Genomic DNA, 22,540 nt, shown 5'->3' with positions numbered 1-22,540 from the left:
TGCTGGGGTTTAATAATCAAGAAGAATAATGAGTGAGAGAAGTTTAATTCAACTCAGTGGCTTTTGGATAAAGCCCATTTTCATTGTGAACAGTACTCTGAGAACTCTCTGTCGCTTCTGTTCCTCTGCAGTTCACTGGCCATTTGCAGAGGCTGATTTTGGAGACAGGATTTACAGGTGAAAGCACATTTGTTATGATCCCACAGAGAGGATATTCTCATCTGAAGGAGTCTGGAATTTGCAGAGTAACATGCCATTGTCAGGACAGGGGAACTGCACAGAGGTTTGCTTTCCAACTCTAACAATTCATTTAGAGCAGAACGAGTTTCTGCTCTGGGGACTTATTCTTCAATATCCACCTAAGTATCATTAAATAAAATATGTAATGAAAATTGGAAACAGAACTTATAATCTATGGCTCTTCTCTGCCAGAGAGATCCACTTCTTATTGGAATCAAAACTTGGATAAACTTCACCTGTTGCAGATCCTATGAATTTTCCATTCTCTTCTGCATGAGGTACAGATGCAGTGAGGGTCATAAAAAAGCATTTTACAATCCTCTAGCCTGGTGATTCAAGACTTAGAACCAGTCATGAGTCCCAGGTCTTCAACTTCCAGATTATTAGCTTGAGCCACAAAGTTACTGTGCAAAGGCAAGCTGCTGCTCTCTTCCCCAGTGCTAGGTACTGATACGCAGGGGACGAAGCATCGTTCTGAGGATTCAGTGTCTTGGTTTGGGAAGACAGGTATCTGCCAGGGAGAGCTGGAGCTTCCCTTGGAATGGAGAATGTAAACCACCACCACCACCCTTTTGCCAATTATAATTTTTCAGTTAAAAACTTTTAGGCAAAAGATTTTGGAAATAGAAATAGCAGTTCTTTACTAGTATGTATAACAAAGCAAACAAACAAACAAACAAAACCCCCAACTACAGCATTGATAACAAAAACAGAAACAAGAACTTCGAGGACTTTGCTTCACAAAAACCCAGGGCAGTTTGGTCTCGGTGCCTCTGCTGGATCCTCAGGGCACCAAGCTGGGAACAGTGGAAAAGTCCCGGGCTGGTAGCTGGGATGGCAGGGTGTCCCAGCAAGGGCAGGGTGTCCCAGCAGGGCAGGGCAGGGTGTCCCAGCAGGGCAGGGTGTCCCAGCAGGGCAGGGTGTCCCCAGCAGGGGCAGGGCAGGGTGTCCCAGCAGGGCAGGGCAGGGTGTCCCAGCAGGGCAGGGTGTCCCAGCAGGGCAGGGTGTCCCAGCAGGGCAGGGCAGGGTGTCCCAGCAGGGCAGGGTGTCCCAGCAGGGCAGGGCAGGGTGTCCCAGCAGGGGCAGGGTGTCCCAGCAGGGCAGGGCAGGGTGTCCCAGCAGGGCAGGGTGTCCCAGCAGGGGCAGGGTGTCCCAGCAGGGCAGGGTGTCCCGGCAGGGCAGGGCAGGGTGTCCCAGCAGGGTGTCCCCAGCAGGGCAGGGTGTCCCAGCAGGGCAGGGTGTCCCCAGCAGGGCAGGGCAGGGTGTCCCAGCAGGGCAGGGTGTCCCAGCAGGGGCAGGGTGTCCCAGCAGGGGCAGGGCAGGGTGTCCCAGCAGGGCAGGGTGTCCCAGCAGGGCAGGGTGTCCCGGCAGGGCAGGGTGTCCCAGCAGGGGCAGGGTGTCCCAGCAGGGCAGGGCAGGGTGTCCCGGCAGGGGCAGGGTGTCCCAGCAGGGGCAGGGTGTCCCAGCAGGGCAGGGCAGGGTGTCCCAGCAGAGCAGGGTGTCCCCAGCAGGGCAGGGTGTCCCAGCAGGGCAGGGCAGGGTGTCCCGGCAGGGCAGGGTGTCCCGGCAGGGCAGGGCAGGGTGTCCCAGCAGGGCAGGGTGTCCTAGCAGGGCAGGGCAGGGTGTCCCAGCAGAGCAGGGTGTCCCCAGCAGGGCAGGGTGTCCCAGCAGGGCAGGGCAGGGTGTCCCCAGCAGGGGCAGGGTGTCCCAGCAGGGCAGGGTGTCCCAGCAGGGGCAGGGTGTCCCAGCAGGGCAGGGTGTCCCAGCAGGGCAGGGCAGGGTGTCCCCAGCAGGGGCAGGGTGTCCCCAGCAGGGCAGGGTGTCCCAGCAGGGCAGGGCAGGGTGTCCCCAGCAGGGCAGGGTGTCCCAGCAGGGCAGGGTGTCCCAGCAGGGCAGGGTGTCCCAGCAGGGGCAGGGTGTCCCCAGCAGGGGCAGGGTGTCCCAGCAGGGCAGAGTGTCCCAGCAGGGCAGGGTGTCCCCAGCAGGGCAGGGGCAGGGTGTCCCAGCAGGGCAGGGTGTCCCAGCAGGGCAGGGTGTCCCAGCAGGGCAGGGGCAGGGTGTCCCCAGCAGGGCAGGGTGTCCCAGCAGGGCAGGGTGTCCCAGCAGGGCAGGGTGTCCCCAGCAGGGGCAGGGTGTCCCAGCAGGGGCAGGGTGTCCCAGCAGGGCAGGGCAGGGTGTCCCCAGCAGGGGCAGGGCAGGGTGTCCCAGCAGGGCAGGGCAGGGTGTCCCAGCAGGGCAGGGTGTCCCAGCAGGGCAGGGCAGGGTGTCCCCAGCAGGGGCAGGGTGTCCCAGCAGGGCAGGGTGTCCCAGCAGGGCAGGGTGTCCCAGCAGGGCAGGGCAGGGTGTCCAGCAGGGGCAGGGTGTCCCAGCAGGGCAGGGCAGGGTGTCCCAGCAGGGGCAGGGTGTCCCCAGCAGGGGCAGGGTGTCCCAGCAGGGCAGGGCAGGGTGTCCCAGCAGGGCAGGGCAGGGTGTCCCAGCAGGGCAGGGTGTCCCAGCAGGGCAGGGTGTCCCCAGCAGGGGCAGGGTGTCCCAGCAGGGCAGGGCAGGGTGTCCCAGCAGGGCAGAGTGTCCCAGCAGGGCAGAGTGTCCCAGCAGGGCAGAGTGTCCCAGCAGGGCAGGGTGTCCCGGCAGGGTAGGGGCAGGGTGTCCCAGCAGGGCAGGGTGTCCCAGGGGGATATGCAGGGTGTCCCAGCAGGGCAGAGGGGTGCAGGATCACTGTGTAGTGAGATGAGCAGTGCTGATGGAACCACAACGGCGGGACAGGGCTGGCCCAGCTCTCACAGGGTGGCAGAGAAGCTCAGAATTCCAGGGCAAGCAGATGATGGCGGATTTCCCAGGACTGGACTCCTCCAGAGACGGTGAACTCCTCCAGCAGGAGCACCAGCCCAGCCGTGCTTTCTCCCCCAGCGCTGAAAACCAGAGTCCCAAGCTGCCTGAAGCTCTGTCCTTTACCTGCCTCAAACCCCCACCCCCTTCTGAGCTTCAACCACCCCTTTGTTCTGTTAAATACTCTGAAGTACGACATTTAGTCTCCTTGGGAACTTATGGGGAAAAAATTCTTTAGCATAAAAAGGAACAAAACCTAACCCCCAACATTCAGGAGCCGATTTTGACCTGCTCCCCTCTGTAGGGCTCCTCACTAAGTAGTTCCAGCTCCTCAGCCTGTATATCTGCATGATGAGTCACCAGTGTTTCCTACATAGTCGAAAAACGAGTTATGAGATGCAACCCTTTCCTTACTGCATACTCAAACATGAAAGATTGTGCTCATGTTTTAGTAGCAGGCATTTTTCCTTGCTCTGAAGTAATCACTTTATTATTCCCTTATCGTAATCTTCATCAACCAGAAACATATTCCTTGAATTTGCATGAGACTAGGGTAGGAAGTTTATTGTGACCTCAGCAGTTCTAATTAAGGTCAAGGCTGAGCTGGTCTGTTGCTGTATCTCTGTAGGCTTGGGGCTTGTCTCCTATGTAAGGAAGGAAAATGCATCTGAATGGTTTGCTAGAAAAAGAAACCTGTGGTGGAAAGCCCTCCAAGGCCTCAAGGAACAATAGCAGGAGAATTTCAGAGAATCCTGTACCTCTGCTGGGTAATGGAAAACAAATCAACCCATCCTACAGTTGCTGCCTAGCTTCTTGTTCACAAGCACGCTGTACACACAGTCTTATTTCCACAGAACTCCATTCTATCTCTTCTCCTCAGCCCCTACATGCTCCCTCTGCTTTAACTATGGAGATGAAATTTCCATGGAAAGAAACTCCACCTGTCACATTCTATACACGGGGAATAAGTAACACTATGACTTCATGCCTCTTTTCGCCCTTTATAAGTCTTTTCAAGAGTATGCCAGGATTCCATATGTTCCAACCCTGACCCTAACAGCTGTTCATACTACACAATGGATGTTTTACCATGAGGTTCAGTGAATGAACCCAAACTCCTCTACAAATTTGTACAACATGAACCAGATCCAGGTCAAAACCTTTGTAGGCTGGTTGTGTGCTTTCCAGCTTGTTGGTAGGGAACCATTTGGTCCTCATTCTTGAAGGATGATTTGTTTGTCTAGAGAAGTAGTTGTAAAGCTATCTGAAACTACTAAACAGCTCTTCCTCTTCTCTATTTAAAAAATTCCACCTCCTTGCTTGCAGAGCGCACATATATTGCAAAGGTTTCAGATGAGTATTTTTTAATCTCCTAAGCTGTTTGTCCTTCTGTGGCACTCAAAGTTACATAAGATGTTGACATACATTTTTGAGTTTATTTCATTAACTGCAGATTCAACCCTTGAATTCCATGACTACTCACTTTGTTTTCCTTTTGTCCCAGATTTGGGGATTTGAATCAGAATAATTTTAGCTACTTTTTATCTTTCCAGTGCACCTCTTTTCATCTCAGTATATGTGTCACAACCCTAACCCCAGGCAGAGCAGTAAAAGCAGCCTTGGGCTGAAGCTGGTAACAGGCAGAAAGGTGTGGAGAGAGCCATGCTGTAGCAGTCCTGTGCTCCCCTTGGCATGCCTTTTGCAGCTGCAGAGTCCCTGGAGCTCTGGGCTTTGTGGTTTTCTGAGCCCTAAACCTAGGTGTAACCCTAGCCCTAGGCAGAGCACCAAAAGCATGGAGGTGAGGCTGGTACCAAGGAGAAATGTGTTGCAGTCAGGGGACACAGAGGCACGACACAATACTCTGAGGTTAGTGCAGCACAGAGCATTTTTTTAATGGTTTACACAGCTCCTATCTACCCTATTCAAAAGACTCAGTGTTCAAACCTTATAGGCTATGATTGGTTACCGCCAAGCTCACTGACCGATAGCTGCCTGCCTGTGTTCTTGTTAGGGAGTAGCTCTGTCTGCTTCTTTTAGGCTTCTCAGACCAGCTGTATTGCTGTCACTGAGAAGTGTAGACAGAGACATGCTATGGCAGCCCTGTGTTCCCTTTGGCATGCCTTTTGCAGCTGCAGAGTCTAATCTCATATCCCATTTACGCCTAAGTGCTTAGTGTTTTCTCCATCATCAATATGTTGGACTACCCCAGAAAAAGTGTTGCCTTTCTCAGTCACTCAGATCTCTCAGGCAAGAGATCTCTCACCACTTGGTCTGCCATATAATTAATAACCATGTTAAAAATTATAATTTTACTGGGAGAAACCACTTAAACCCTTCCTCCAATATGAAAACTAACCATTAATTTTTCCCATTTGTTTTCTGTCTTTAAATTACTTCAATCTACATGACAACATTCCTTTTATCTGTTAGTTTCTTGGAAATGCGTTTTTGAAGGACTCCAAGCCCTTTAGACATCTAGGTATGAGGCATTAATTGGATAACCCTGTATCCAATACCATACCCTGTATGTTTGCTTCTGGAGTTCTTCCAAGAACTCTAGCAGTTTTATGAGGCATGAACAACTCTCTTTTATAGAGATGCTAACACTTCTTCAGAACATTTTTCTCTACTACTTCTATTTTTCCTTATAGTTTGTATCATCCTGTACAAAAGCCAGCCTGATTGGTCAGCAGTTCCCTGGATACTTCTCTGAGTACTCCTCACAACTTTCATTTGATATTTCTTTTTCTCTGATGCTGAGACCCGCTAAAGCCTTTCATTATTTATCTCAATTACTTGTTCAGCAATTGAATATTTAAATTTCTTTGCCAATTTATATGATAAGAAAGCAATTGAGTAACAGTATAGGTTATGCAAGGCTTGTAACAAAGTAAATGTGTTTTATTAAACAGTAAAATTTAGTTGGAAAACATCATTCTAAGTTATCATTTTTCTCTACATTTCTTGCCTCATTTACTTTTTCATAACATTAAAGCTACCATAACTCTACCTTTATAGCATGGGTAGACTTATAAAAGGCCTAAGTTCACTTTTTAAATTTGTATATGATTCTTGAAAAAGCTCCTTTGGGCACTGAAAACATTTCAGGCTTATTTTTGACAGTTTTTCCTTAAAACATTATTGTAGTAAACTTGTGCCTTTCATTGTTTCAATTTGTATTAGGTCTTGTATATTTTTCAGGACTAAATCTGTTCATTTTCTTGTGAGTGCTTTCACAAATAACTCCAAGAAGCAGTCATTTACAGTGGCTAAAAAAACAGACTCCATGACTAGATTCATACTAGCAGATGAAGTAAAATAAAACAAACCGTTTGTCTTGATTTGGTTGCTCTACTTATCCAGGTTTTTGTTTTACTGTATTTTTCTTACCTTCTAGCCTATCCCTTTTTCTAAGTCATAGGCTTTCTGTGATTTCAGACCACACAAATAGATCAGTCTGAACCATTTATTTTCCACATCTGGCATAATTCCCTTGGTTTTCATTTTAAAATTGCCTCATCGTGTCTTTAATCTTAAATATCAGCAGCACTGATTCTCTTTTGTTTAGGTGAAATCCATCGTATATATAAACTCCATCTGCTTCAAAATGTTATCAGATACTAATAAATATAATCCCCCTTTCCCCACACAGTTAAATCAATCACGCAGTGAGACTGTTATCTGACAGAGTGTATAAAAGCAGGATCACTGGAGAATGCTACTATGTAGGACTGCTTTTTTCAGCCTCCTGGCTTAAACTTTGTTTTTAGAACCTCTCACCTGCTCTTTCTTTGTTGTTGGGCCACATCATCGGGTTTTTCTTGGCACGCACCAAGAGAATGTCTAGATGCCTTGTGCTCTGTCATCTTTTCAACTGCATGTGTCTTTTGTAGTAAAACGTTTGACCATTTTTGTATTTACTTGGTCGTAAGAAATGAAGGGGATGTTTTCTTTTTTTCTGCTCCTGAAGGCAGCCCATCCTACTTAAGGAAACCCCGTTCAGCTTTTGCTGCACGTTATAAACAACTCACACCCTGGGTGGGAACGAGTAAATAAAATTTAGTTAGGACGCATTACAATTACAAAATAAAGGAAGGACAGCACTGGGAGCGCAGCGAGACTCTCTCTGCTTATCAGAGGCTCAGTTCACAAAATGGTGTCTCAACCTTTTATACACTCAAGGTTGCATCAGCCTCATTAGTATTCATGAGCAGTCCTTAAAGGTCCTTCCGACCCCTCCCACAGTCCATGGCTTTGCCCATATATGGATACTTGGCTCCTCCTAGGGTCCAAGCCTCTTCCTTATATGTAAACTTGACTCCTCCCAAGGCCTGTCAGTCAGTCCTGTGCCTTTCACTGGTGGAGCCCTTCTCGTGTCTCTGTTGGTGGTGCCATGTTCCCCTGCCAGGCCTCCCCGCAACAAGTGTCCCCCAGTCCCTGCTGCCTCTGCAAGGAGCCAGCAAACGCCCTCCACCCCGTGGTTTTGACAACTCTGTCAGCCACAGTGGCCGGGCAGCCGCCACACAGAGGGAGGATTGAAGGGAGAACAGAAAAGGGCTCAAAACCAAACTGAAACAACAGAAGTATATGTCAAAAGAGCTTTCGACCTTTACAGAACTTCTTCTCACCGTACTTAATAACTCATCATTTGCATGAGCCAATCACGACACCTTGTTCATAACGCTGCACATGGTACCTGTTGAATAACTCCTGATGCGGTGTTGGTAGTGTTCATGGAACTCCAGATCTGCTTTTGGGAGGTGACCACCTCCTGGGACTGGAGACCAGATCCAGCAGGTGGTACTGGCTACTGTGATGTCAATCTGTGACATCACACGCCTGACAAAGCTTCCACTGTGTCCAAGAGACGCTGTGGTGGCCTATACAGACATAGCAATACCCACATGGTGTCTAAACAATGACTTGGCTTCATCCTCGTGTCCTGTCTTGGAGCTAAAAGGCTTGGCTCGTCTATGTATTCAGTCAGGCTTTGTCCCACTTTGGGATCGAAGTTTTTAACTGCTTTACAGATGGCCTGTTGGTGTCTTGTCAGCTCATGATTCTGTTTCCTGAAAGGATTTATTAAAGTGTTTCTGGTCAAAGAGCGCATCTCAGTAGCCCTGAAGAGATTACCAATGAATTTACGGCAATCCTCCCACCACTTTTCATATACACCCATGAAAGTTGCTTTCATAGAAAAGGAGAAGTTCTGGGATTTAGACCAATCTCTCCTGCTTGCTCTTTGTATCAGAAGGGTTTTCTCGAACCTCTGCCCTAAGCTGCTACTAAATGTTCTAACTGGATTTCACTTTAAATGGGGAATTAACATGCCAGTTACCTCCCTTTGTGTGACCTTTAAAGAAGAAAGGCACCACTTCACAGCCTGACTCTGCAGAGCGGGTTGCCTTTCAACCTTCCCGAGCCAGAGCTCCTAAGGCTTTTTTAGCACAGGTAAATCCTGACACAATCAGGCTGCTGTGTCAGTGCAAGCTAACGAGGTAGCTGGCGCTGCCAGCCTCTGCCATGAGACCAGCGTGGTGAATTTGCTGTCGCTGATCCCGTCACATTCCAGCAAGCACAAGTTGCCACAGCTTTGCTGAACAGAGATGCCTCAGTTCCACTCTAGGGAACTTTAAACTCGTGTTCACCAAGCGTTGCTCTGTTGCAGAAACATTCCATCTGATAGGCAGATCCTTGGTGTCTAAGGATGCCAGAATCTAAATGGAGTAAATTAAGTGAGAGGAGTAACAAAATATTGCTTGGAATCACACACAGTGCGACAGTGTTTAACAAGCATGAGAAAAAGAAAAGGCAATTATTTATGAATGACTGAAGTTCCAAGAGTCAAAGTGCATGGGTATTCACTACCAGTTCTCATCTTTCTCCACTGAGGTCTCTCCATCTAAGTGAGAAAATTCCTCCTTTTTTTTTTTTTTTTTTTTTTTTAATCTGGGAAAGGAGCATGTGGAGAGAAGCATACATGTGTGCCCTTTGTGAAACATGAAGATGAAAAGTCTCCATTCTCAAGCTTATCTCCATACAATTGTACAACATTTATTTTTACAGTATACTCTGAAAATTATTGTCAAGTAGCTTTCCTTTCTCCTCCCATTCCTTGGCTTACTCTGTTTTTCTTTTATATCTTAAAATTTTTATTTCTGATGCACTTCCAGCTGTCACTGATTCCTAAGAAACTGTGTACACTGGGCCATATGTAATCTGAAGTTGCCTGAGCTCTGGTACTTTCAATTGCTGAAGGTACTGTCCAAACCTGCAGAACTCTCTTCACAGACGCTGCAGTCCAGGTCAGAGAAAACAGGAAGAAACTTCAGTCTCTCACTTCTTTAGATGCCAACAGCCCCTTCTTTTTTTCCCCAGAGATCAAAAAGATAAATATTTGTTAAATTACACTGTTTCTATTCGAGTGTATTTGCCTCACTTCTATTAATGCAGAGTGATATTATCACTTAAATGAAAATATGTAATCAGAGTGTGGCTTGAATTCTAATCCCTCAGCTGTGTGGGTTTGGTTTAAGCAGAATCCATATTTAGTAGTACTACTATGAAGTACTCAGTAGTGCCATTAGATATTCACTAGAGTAGTGCTACTATTTGAATGGAGACAGTTTTATACGCATTAGGCTTAGCAACAGCATTCACATTGTGGAGTCCCTCCTGCCATTAAAGGAATTTCCAACTGCCCTTCCCTGGAAAAGTGAAGATTAGAGATACTCCGGGTGTAAAAAAAGGCTTCTCCCCCATGGATCCTTGCAGACATTGTGCAATGTTCTCTTGGGGTTTTGCAGGTCCATCACCCACCCCATGGCATCCCCTCTCCCTGTTTCCCCATTGGCATTGGGGCCTGGTGTCCTGTTCCACTCTTTCCTACGGTCACTTGCCCCCTGCCCTGCCCCTTGTACCACACACAAACCTGAGACCCTATAAAACTAAGAAAAAGCACATGTTCTCTCTCTTTGGTTCTGGATTCACCTTCGGCACATGGAATAAAGGCTTGCTGGAAATTGATGTGTGGCTGGGAGCCTTCTGCTGAGCCAGCCTGGTAACCTGTGTGGTTGTGTGAGCTGGATTGCTACCTGAATACTTCTCAAGCAGTTTCTCTATGGAGAGGCTGACTGTGATTTAGAAAGGCTGGAGCTGCGCTCTGAAAAGACACACTGTTACACACTATGTAAACCAATATTTTGTTTAATGACTGTTTAAATTTATGAAAATGATTTTTCCTTTCAGACAGCATTGCACATCAGGAGAATGGTGATTTAAAAGACAGGTTCCGAGTGCAGATTAACAGAAAATGAAACAAGCAGCAAAGTTCAGCCTCTGTTAAGAGATCATTACATCTTACTGGCAGAAAAATATCACAGTTCTGGGAAATTGGTTAAGCAAAATGTGACAGTGAAAATACTCACTTCTCTGTTCTTCTTAATTTTATGACATCCAGGAACCTAGTTGCTGGACCTATGCTGAAGTCAAGATTTAGTTAATAACACAGCTGACAGAGCAGAGGCACAGCACCTGTGTGAGTGAGGAACTCCATTACTGGTAAATGTTGGAGCCTCTGGGGTGCTCAGTAAAAGGTACTGAAACAAGCAGTGATGAAGATGTTTGTGGTTTCATTGCAGCTGGCAACTACCACTCAGCACCTCTTGGTGGGATCAGAAAAAGAATGGGAAAGGGAAGAGTCAAAGTGAGGAAACATGTGGGTTGAAGTAAAGACAGTTTAATAGAGAAAGCAAAGCCGGCTTATAGAAGCAAAATACAATAGGGAATGCATTCGCCACTTCCCATGGGAAGGGCAAGGGTTCTGCCAGCCCCGGGAATGCAGGGCTCAATACATTACATGTTATGGTGACTCGGGAAGACAAATGCCATGACTCCAAACATTCCCCTTCCATCTTCTTCCCTCAGCTTTATGTGTTGACCACAATGCCATGTGGTATGGAATATCCCTTGGGTCAGTTGGGGTCAGCTGTCCTGGCTGTGTCCCCTCCCAGCTTCTTGTGCACCCCCAGCTTCCTTACTGGTGAGGGGAGGCAGAAAAGGCCTTGACTGTGTATGAGCACCGATCAGCAATAACTGAAACATCCCTGAATTATCAACCCTGTTTCCAGCACAAATCCAAATCACAGTCCCATACCAGCTACTGTGAAGAAAATCAACTCTAGCCAAACCAAAACCAGCACATCATTGCACGCTGGTCTTTCCAGAAATAAACTCATATTGGGAAGATTACAATCCCTTGCCTAACATGTGATTCACAGTACTGAACGGCATGGACTCTCTGGTCTCTCAAGCAGTAACTCTACAATGGCTGAAACAACTGGTCTTGGCAGCCTGTTTCACATTTTGTACCTCACAGTGACTTGGCTCAGACACAGGTTTTTCTTGCAAGGTTAGGTTGCCCTTGGGCAGCTAGGAAAGGCAAAATAATCCCTTGCCATCTTTTGGCTGCTGTTTCTAAAAAACTGTAGTGGTTTCAGGTTCACCAGTTTCTGTATCTGAGCCATGGCACCAATTAGTGTAGGGGTTTGAGTGTTTCTGCTGTCAGATAGGTTTAAGAGAAAAAGCAAAGCAGGCTCAAACTTAAAGGGTATAAAGAAAGCTTTATTAACTAAACTACAAGAGAGGAAAAAAATAATAAGAACTGGAATAAAATCTTCAAAACGCTTCCCCTCCTCCACAACTTTCCCTTCTCACTGCAAATTATAGTGACAAAACTTGGAACCCAGGTCAGTATACAAAATTTAAAATAGTCTTTCATTAGTCCTTTTAGAGAGAGAAGTCCCTTTTTCTGCCATGGAAACTTCCTCACAAGAAGAAGAGTTCTCTTGAGGCTTTTAATTCTCACAAAAGCAGTCCCCTGGGAATCTGCATTCATGATGTCCCTCTCATATCACACAGCCTTCTCACAGCTGCATTATGGGCCATGTAAACTCATGGGGTACTATTTAAAGCATGAGCAGTTCAAAAGCAAAAGTTCTCTTCATGTCTCTCTGAGATAATTTTATCTCTGGAAACAGAGGTCTTCTTCTCTTCCTGGGGGCAGATTTTCATCTTCATCTCATCTCTCTCTCTCTCTCTGTTCAAACTTTTCACAACGTGACAGTTTCTTCCATATTTACTTAGCTCACCACAAATGCCTTTGCTCATATCTACAATTTGAACACTCTTACCTCCCCATCCATGTTTTCCACGACTTAAAGACATATTCTAGTATATTACAGTCCATTACCATGGCATTACAAAAGATTTTCAGCCAAAAACCAAGGCATCTTCTCGTTCTCATCTAAGACACGACTCTTCCTGCACTGACCTTAATGTCTTCATATTGTTTCTCTACATATCCTCACTCTGTCCTTTTTTTCTCACTTAAGAGGGGATTAGTGCTTTGCAAGCTTCATCTGTGCAAGGAAAAAGTTCATATTTCTCCCAGGTCTACAGAGCGTCACGATGTTTTTTCCTGGGCAGTGGCAAAGGTGGTAAGGTCAGGCTGTGCCAAGGCAGCACCAGGATCTTGGGGGCCCCAGCTGCACCCAACTGCAGGTGCAGGGCCACTCCACAGGGCTGGCTTACGTTCCCAAATTACCACTTTTACCACCACTGCCTTGGCCGCATGGCTTGACAACGGTGGCCAGAGCTGTCTGCGGTGGAGGATTCTTGAGACAGCCGTGCTGGGGGCTGGGGTTGGAAGTGGCCTGGCCCCTCAGCAGGGTCTAGCCCAACCCTGCTAGGTGTCCTGGGGCCACGGCGTAGCTGGTGGCTTTAGTGTCAGCATATTAACAGCTACTGCTGGACTGGATCTTCTCCCCTGCCCAGCAGCCGCCAGGCTCGGCCCCACCAGGGCTGCAGCCCGGGGGAGTGGGGATAGCCTCCTGGCACCCAGCCACCCTTCCCAGGTCAGAAGAAAAGAAAATTTCCCGGGATTTTTTTCCGGATTTTTAACCTATGTAGGCCCAGAGGCGTATCCAGCTCTTTAATTGGTTCCACAGGTTGTCAATATTCAAAGATAGTCACTGATTGGTTTTGCCAGAGCTTTTCTTCAATCAACACGAGACCAGCACACATGGAAGCTGATCCTGGGCCAGCAGTTCTCATGACAGCAGAGGCAGCTTCAGCTCCTGTTCTTGGAGTTTGAGTTCTCAAGGAAGGACACATTCATTTTCCCTGGTTAAGTAACCTTTCCTCAACACAGATTTAGCTCCCTCTTGCATAGAGATTTTTTACAAAAGAAAAAGGAAAAGCAGGCTCTCTGCAAATTCACCTATGAGGTATGTTTGTTTACTGATAGTTTTTCAGTTTTACGAGTTTTTTCAGCTGCTAGGTTTTTGAAATATGTTTTCCTTGCCAGGAAGCTTTCTTTCTGTGACTTTGTAGCTAAACAGAGTGGGTGTCTCACACTTTTGCATATGACTTCCTAGAGGCAGAACTCTTGCTAAGACAAGTGGGCTTATTTGGTGGGCATGGCAATGAATTCACCAAATGAAAACAACCCACAAAGGCAAAGCTGAATGTCTTGCTTAATGAGGCATCTAGTTTTTTGTCTTAAACAATAAAACACTCATTCATATCTTGCCCTTGCTGACTTTTTACAGAGATGTCTCTTGACTGCTAGAAGAGCAGTGGATTGCTGAGAGCATTTGTTTTGGCTTTTAAAAAAAATCTGTAGTAATGTTCTTAGAAGTTGTTTTTCTAAATGTCTGCCACATGCTTTCTCGTGTTAAGGGGTACTAAAGTCAACACTACACTACTTAGGTCCTGAGGGTTCTGTTATTCAGCTTGGACCCTTGCTTATTGCAAAACTATGCCGAGAATTACAAGGACTCAGAATTATGCTTATCTTAGGAGTCTGATACTGATGTGAGTGCTCAGCTAAATAAATTCCCATTCAGCATTACCCAGGGGGTGTTGGTACTCCCATCTCCAGCAACAGGCTTCTCTTGGAGAGAGCTGCTCTTTTAGGCTTTCTATGTGTTGCAATGCAAGATACAACCAAAAGTATGTATCCTATTACCATCTGTTAAAACCAAGTAGGGCAGTGTTTTTTTATCTTTTCCACAGCTCATCCTCCCTCCACAGAGATATCTTCTGCTAATGGGCCATTAGGTCTCACTGCATAACTAATAAAATTACATCATCTCCCTGTGAGAAGCCCCACCCAGGAGGAAGAGCCAGATTATATCTATCCTACCTAGATATAATCTCAAATTTGGAGCACCAAAGTCAGCCTTTTTCCAATAGATTCCCAGAGGAAGACCAGACCCTTCTACATCAACACTGTGATAAATAGGTATGATTTGTGCTGACAAAACTGAAACAGTAATCAATACTTTAAAACAGCAGTTAAAATGGAACTTTTTTTTGAGAAGAGAGAGAGGGAAGTCCGTCCCCCCCCTCCCCCCCTTCTCTAGCAGATGTTCAGTAAAGAGGAAGAACCTTGAGATAATAAAGGCTAAAATTATCTCAAGATAGGAAAGTTTTGGGACAAAGTCCAGGCAAATGTTAATTAAAATGAATTTATTACTTCTGTGTACCATGAAATTATTCAGATATGCATATATAGTATTTGCTTACACAATGTAGACTTAGTACACATGTGTAACCAATGGGTTCATAGGACGGACACAAGAGGAAGATGAGTGCCTTCATCCCTGTGATCCCTGAAGGTGGGGAAGACCACCCAAAAGGGGTGATAGAGTCTGGCAGCAGAGGCAGAAAAGGGCAGTGACGAAGGAGTGACACATGGTCTAAAAAAGGCTAAATTAGAGCTTCTGATTTGTACATGAAGCTGGACAGGTCCTGCTCATGTACCCCGTGGCATAAATTTGCTGATATATTAAGAACCAATATTATCTATAATCTACAAATTATTGTAACTTTTAAGCTGCCCAAATTAAACTGGCTGCTACATTTAATTTCTTTGGGTTTTTATTTCTGATTGAAAATTAAGCAACGCACTCATTTGTAACAACACTAAACCTTCAGAAGAAAGCTACACCCTTCTACAAAATCACTGCTTCAACAGAATCACATCTGTCACTCCAGAAATACTGCAGCCACCATTTAATCAGACTGCTACCAGCATCCTGACAAACAGGGTGTCAGGTTGTATTCCAACTCTGTCAGTGTTTTTATACTGCTACATCCTATTTTAATTTTCCTATTAAGTTGTAATCTTTTGTTTGTTTGTTTGTTTTTATTTACTTATACATACTAGTAAAGAACTCTCATTCCTATTCTCCTATCTTTGCCTGAGAACCCCTTAATTTCAAAACTATAATAATGCAGAAAGAAGGAGTTTACATTTTTCATTCCAAGAGAGGCTTGTGCCTTCCTTAGCAGACACTTGTCTTTCAAACCAGAACACTGTGTTATATTGACACTTGACCAGCCTTCCATCTGTATTGGGGTTTCATGGAGCATCAGGCCTCTGCAGTTCAGGAAGAGAAACAAAGGTACCGTCACAAGCCTTAGATGATAGTTCACTGTGTCAGAATGGCTGCGATTCCTTTTGAAGGATGGGAAAGTGAAAGATGTGTTTGTGGTTTTAGCCAGTGTTATGAGGCTCTTTTGATCCAAAGGCATGAAGCCTAACGGGCTTAAAACCTTCAGGCTTAACCCTTTAGACCTATCTTTTGAATTAGAATATTTACTGAAAATTAATTTTACCTATTAGAAAACAATTCCAACTTTCCTGCCCAGGCTGTATACCAGAGTCTTATTTTTCTTGCATGACCATTTTGATTTACAAATAAGCAGAGTCAAAGAGGTGAGATTTTCCAGCTCTAAGACTCATGATAAAATTCTGATAAAAGGCAAAGAGTCCAGCCTGTTCTAAGAGCAGCAACTGATGTTGGAGACTTCTTGCCACTTTCCTATGAAGGGCCAATTTTGACTAGAGAAATAAATGCAGATCAATACTGTGGCTATTCCCAGCAGTTCTCATCACCCAGCACGTCACTTCTCTGTCTCTGCTTTCTCCAGTCCAGGAACTTGTGTTCATTCTACCACTTCCCACTGTCTTCTTCAGATCCATTTTCCATTCAAAACGCCTCAGTGACTTTCTACAGTGACTACAGTATGACCCTACAATGACTATATCTCTTTCAGCTTGTACATGGGTGGACTGTTCTGAGGTTCATCAAATAATGAGACTCCAAGCTTTAACAACTGCTGTAAAAACAAAGTTCCTGGCTGGTGTCCTGCGAAGGACCTGAAGAGGCTTGGTTGATGAACCTAAGAATTGAGGCTGGACACAAAAATATGGACTGGTCTTGCAGCTAGCATAATATCCAGCCTGCAGACTCCATTGTTATGTCCAGACTGGGGAGGAAGCTGGTTCTGTACAGGATGAGGAAGGACAGGAAGCAGAGCATGCTAATCCATGTGGGTTCATTAGCTTTCCAATCACTGTACCGTGCTTTTGCTGTGAGAGCACACAGACACATTATATCAGGACTTGCTAATAATTGCAGTTGAGTGGAGAATATGTGTTACACTAGAGGCAGTGGTGATAATAACTAATCAGATTGGCAAAGAAGGCTGGTTCTTCCTTATGCCAGCAAGGGCATAGCTATATTGAAATTATTTATGCAAAACAAAAACTGTGAGAAAAACAGAAGTTGTATGTATTTCTTTGACTTGCGTTTCTTCTCAGATATACTAGATATGTCTTGCACTATCTTGTTGCTACTTCTGCTTCCTTTCAGGAAGAAAACAGAACAGTCAGACTGGAGAGTATGAGAGAGAGGAAGGAACAGTGAATAAAGAAGAGATAGGGGAAAAAGTAAAATAGTGGATGCTGGAGATAGAGGGATAAACAGCAAAGAGATTGGAGGCTGTAGGAGAATTCGCAGACAACTGGGACAAGGAATTCTGCCAACCTGTATATTCTAGAACATGTGGGTTTATTGCAAGGGTCATGAGTAAAAAAGCCTTGCCTTCAGCCACCAGCCTGGGCTGGAGGGAAATCCCAAAGAGAGAGGGAGAGAGAACAGCAGGGGGAGAGCTGAGAGAGAAGGGAGAGAGAGAGCAAAGGGCAGGGGGAAGAGAGCAGGGGGAAGAGGGCAAGAGAGAGCAAGAGTAGGAGGAAGAGGAAGAGTAAAAGAGGAGTTCAGAGGAGATGTAAGAGAGCGAGGTCTTTGTTACAATACATTATATCTCCTTTTGTGATGAATGTTCTAATTTACAGTGACCAACCAATACAAGGCACAAAATCCTATAGAATCTACATCCAGCCTATAAGAACTACTCTATTACCATACTGTGTTATATTTTAAACTCTAAAAACTACTCTTTAGACTTCTGTTTTGCTACATTGACCTTTGGATCCCTGAGCCAGCAGAAAGGGATTGTTCAATCCGAAGGGATTCTCCTGCAGCTGGCTAGACCATTGTTTTCAGGTTATATAGTAACTAAGACTCAGTATCCTACAACTCAAAGTCAGCTTTCATTTCTATTTCAATTATAGGTTTCATATTTTCAGAATCTTTGCTAAGTAATCATATTTATAAGGTTTCCCTGATTCATCTTCCCCAACAGGAGGCAAGGAAGAAAACACGTCAAATAAGAATAGGAAGAAATTACCTTGGTTTTAATTTTGAGAAAGAGCTGTAGGATTAATTCATGAATTGAATTGACAGCTGTGAAGCCAATAGAGAAGGCGACTCTTACAATCCCTAGAGTATTGAATCACATTCTAAAAGTTAGCAGTTTGCTGTGGGTTGAACTCTGAAACCACAGAACTGTTCGTGCTGCATAAAGGACTTCACAGTCTGCGTAGAAATAATCTTCTGTTTGCAGGAGCTCCGCAGTCCTCACAAAACCTCTGTCCCAGCTGCTGGTTGCATTTCTCTGGTGTCATTTTCTTCAACTCTCTGGTGTGAGCAAGCATAACAGAGGTGTGTACACATGTAAAATGCTAAGCCTGCTGCTATGGAAGTCACAAGCTTTGCTTGCTGAGAGAAGGTGAGCTGGGAGCTGAGGGTGACAGCAAGGCATTGACCTCAATGACAACGATGTAATCCCACAGTCACAAGTAGAGCAGAACAGTGAGAGTGACCAGAATCAGCCAGCAATCCAGACCCCACAGGAAGACCCTAGCAGGCAGACTTAAGGTCAAGCTAAGAAGTCAATCCCATGGATCACAATCAGCAATGTGCATCACCAGGCACAGATACGGCTGCCCTATAGCTCAGGCAAGGGCCTGAATTTACAAGCACCTTCTAAGTGAAGGTGGGGAGATCATCAGCCAGGATGATTCCAGTTTAAGCAGCCCTTGAGCATGGGCAGCCAAACCCCTCTTGGGGGAAGGCAAGAAAAAGGCTGTGCTCAGGGCCCAGACACCCACCAGCCCAAAACAGTCATTGTGAGTGATTCTTCCTTTTAGCAAAGAGAGAGTAAAGCAGAAGTGTTTGATGTTAGAGAATTTATTCATGTCACTTAATGAATTACAGGAGTATGCCAGCATAATGTAATATTGTTTTAGAAACAGAATAAAATATATGTGGGGAAGGTTTCAGAAACCACACATACGGCTGCGCAGCAGCATCCTATTGAGATAGAAATGGCTTTTTCCTTCTGATTAACCAGGAACAAAGAAATGGTTCTGAACAAAGAAATGGACCTGAAGGTCCCACAAAGGTCTAAAACACCCTGACTGCCAGAACTTCACAGTACCTTGATCAAGAAAACAAAAACTTAAAATTGACCTAACAGTAGAGGCAGAGGTAAATATCTACTTGTTTCAGAATCACAAAGGTGAACCATTAAGTCTTGTCTGTAATCTTAAGTATTTAAATCATTCTCAGATTGTAGTATTCAAAAATTCCTTCCTAGCCGTAGGGTCAGAGGAGGCTGCACATGGTCATCACCCATTGCAGTGGGGGAGACAAAGCATTTTCACCTGTTTATCTCTTAAGTCTGTGTCACCTTCCAAACGCCTAAGGAAATTGTAAGGAATTACTGCAGCTGCAGACCTTGACCTCTATGGATGGAAATCTGAGGACAGAAAACTGCTTCCTTTCTTCTCCTGCATTTCCTTTGGAAATAGGTTTCAATAAAAGGCAGTGGAAACTCGTTGGCTGAAGTCCTCCCAGCTTGCCTGAATACAACTTCCCTCTCACGAAAACACACATATTCCCTTACCTCCTCATCCTCTAGAAATGACACACTTTCTGCTCCTGAAGCAAAGTCTGACTTTGAAAGTGGAATGTAAATAAAGAAGAGCTGCACTGGTCCCAGCCAGTGTGTGACTGATCAGAAATAGCTCCAAATTGTACATAATGCCTCAAATTTATATCACGTCTTCAAAGATAGAATGAGAAGGTGACCAGAACACTCTCTTTGGGAAAATAGCCTAGGTTGCAGAGCAGTTGGGGACACTGATACAAATTAAACTGACTCCTGGGTCTTGTGATAATTATCTGGTTCTTAGAAGTGAGGGTCAGGTCTTTTTAATTTGTACTTTTGTAAGTCATGTGAAGGAAAGATGGGTTTGTTTGTAGCTTCTTGGAAACTGTTGTCTTCTCCCTTTGTCTACTTTCACATTCAGTGCTTTTAAGAGACAAGGGCCCTTTATTTTGACAAACTGACTGCAAAATATTCCTGAAAGCTCGTGATCTTCATAAACGCTGATGCTAGCAATCACATTGCCTGAGTTATTAGTGCCAAATAAATCAGGGCCAAGATGTAGTATCACACGCTGCCCTGCAACTGCTTGCACTGTTTTGTTGTCAGCATTCCCCCTGCCATGGTTTGCCTGTGCCAACCAGTGCTCTCAAAGATAACAACCTGGTACCATTTGGGAGATAGCACAGGGTACCAACAATTCCCACTGGGCAACATGGGCACAAGTGTACTGAGCGAGGCTGTATCCAGTCAGCAGCACTGCAGCAGGCTTTGCACCCAGGCTGTGCAAAGCACATCCTTTTTCACTCAGAGTGCAGCTGTAACACAGTGTGCCGTGCACTTTGAACTGAATAAAAGAGACACAGAACTTCATCTCTGTTTTAGATTGCAGAGGCTCTGTGGGAGATCAAGGAGACCAGTAAGTCTCCAGATGCAGCTGGTCTCTGCCATTTCACCAGAGAGCCAGAGAATGCCCCCTGCCCCTGTTTTATTGTGCTTTCATATCTTGGAACTGGGACACTCATAGCTGGCGGTAAACAGTTGACCTCTTCCTGTGCCACAGAAAAGTCCGAGGCTTGCAGCTTCTGAGGAAGGTACAAGAGAGGTGGCCAGAGGTTCCTTCTGGCTTCCTGGAAGACGGTGTACCCCATTAGGTCACCTCCTCTCTGTGTGCAGTTAGCACCTCAGAGAGCTGCCAGCTAGAGAGCTGTCTGGAGCAGCCAAGTCCTGTGCTTTTTTTCATCCAGCAGTGGCAAGGAAGACAACGCAGGGTCTTCAGAACCCGAAAGAAAGCTGTTGGAAAAGGAAGGTAGTCAGCCTGGAGATTCAGAAGAGCCTGCTGGAGTTGCAGGGGTGTTAGATGACCAAACCAAAAATTCAAAATATAACACCATTATTATCCCGTTTTCTTTCCAAAAGTGCTACCTCTTCTCTCCAGCCTCTAGTCCAATACGGTGAAAGATCTCAAACAACCCCACTATTTCTTAGTTATATCAATGTATTCAGTAAAAGGGACAGACCATAATTCCTAGGCACCTGCATTTAGACAGGCTTGTTTTGCACTCTCCTGATAGGTGTGATTTGCAGGGGAAGAAGTCAGATTTAGCTGGAGCTTCTTTCTAAAAATAGGTAATCAATTTCAGTTCAAGGCTCTCGGGTTATAGGAAAAGAAAATGATTTCACTTGGGCACATAATGAGCTTGGATAATCAGTTTTCCTCCTCAGAAGCAATGAATCTAAGGGTTTAAAAGAAAAGGAATGTTATTAAGAGGGATAAAATGGCAACTCAGCATAAAAATTGGTAGGCCTGTTCACTAAAATCAGCAGTAGAACCTTCTTGTATACCTTTTTCAATGTAGCCCTCACCCCTGTTTTGCTCAAAGTGGACAGAGCCTATTCTCCATCTGTAAGGAGTTGCTGTTCTTAAACCTCTTGTACTGTTTCCAAGCACAGTCATCCCACCCCTGACACCGGGTCAATGCTCTTCCAGCTTCAATCCATGAAGCCTTGGCTCTGTCAGAGAGGAGTCTGTGGCAAGGAGAACACAAAGTGAACCCTGAGGAAGGCACTATTTGAATTTGGGTTTTGTTTTATACCTTTCTTGCTCCTTAGCTCATCTGCTCTACCACTATCAATGGCAGCCCCACAGGTAATTCCTAACCCTCAAATCACCATTCTCTCTTGATGAATAAGAGTTTTTAATGCCTTCAAACGTAAGACACAATTGTATTTTAAACTCAGTACCTGCGAGTGAAATCCACCGAAGTCAATTCACTTGCTCCCTTTTTGTTGTGATCTCTTGTCACTTCAAGCAGTGCTGGATTTCTCTTTTATCCCATTATAGGCAGGATCAGCAGTAAGTACTCCATTCTTTTAGGAATACTGGGCTTACCTCAGGATAGATGTAGCTCTGAATTTAGGTTTTACTTCTGTGCAAGCTTTACAGCACAAAGGATTGAATCGAGTACTTGGCTGAAGACTTTTATTAGAGTTTTTGCAGCACCTGTCTTCTCTTCTTACAGTTGTTACCGTCTCTTTGTATGACCCATTCAAAGTCATTCACAGTGGAGATAACAAAGGTTTGAATAATTCAGCATATCATGAAATAGGCAGAGGTCAAAGGGTTAAATGAAAAAAAGAAAGAAATATTGTTTGGAGAATATGAAATATTTATTAAAAGTGATATCCTGCAAAACGACCTGTGCTTCAGCTGCAGTGATGCATAAGCCTGAAGTGGGAAGTAGCCATTACTGCTAGAAAAAGTTGTGCTGCAGAAGCTGAGGGGAAACTGGTTTCTTCTACTTCAAATCCTTGTGGTTTGATTATATTTCAAGTTGCACTGACTGTTTAGAGGTGACATAAACAGTTCTTAAATAGGAATTTCACTGCATGGTTTAGCTAAACCAGAGAAGAACACACTTTTTTTCCAATTTCTGACTTGTCAGATAAAAACACTGGCTCAGAACTGCCACCCAATGCTCAGACCCTGTAAAATCACTTAAATGCGGGCTACATGTGTTGCAAATCACTGCGTTCTTTGAGACAATACAGTGGAGGCAAACTAATTTCTTGCATAAAAAAGGCAGTGAAAAGCCATTTCCACCTCCACTCTCCTTCTACTCCTCTTTCCCAACATGTGCACATCCCATCACTCATTGCCTTGTCTGCAACAAGGTCTTTTGCTTAGAAATTTTAATTGGTTAACCTGTTAGCTTTTGTTTTGGTTTGGTTTTTGTTCTGTATTGATTTTCTGCTGGTTTATCAATTTGACTCAGTTCAGAACTTGGGCAGGGAAATGCCAACACCAGCACAAAAGAAGCAAGAAGGAATG

The sequence above is a fragment of the Sylvia atricapilla genome, chromosome 5 (assembly GCF_009819655.1).
Source record: "Sylvia atricapilla isolate bSylAtr1 chromosome 5, bSylAtr1.pri, whole genome shotgun sequence".
Taxonomy (NCBI): domain Eukaryota; kingdom Metazoa; phylum Chordata; class Aves; order Passeriformes; family Sylviidae; genus Sylvia; species Sylvia atricapilla.
The sequence above is the reverse complement of the archived record's forward strand: the minus strand, read 5'-3'. Positions refer to the sequence as shown.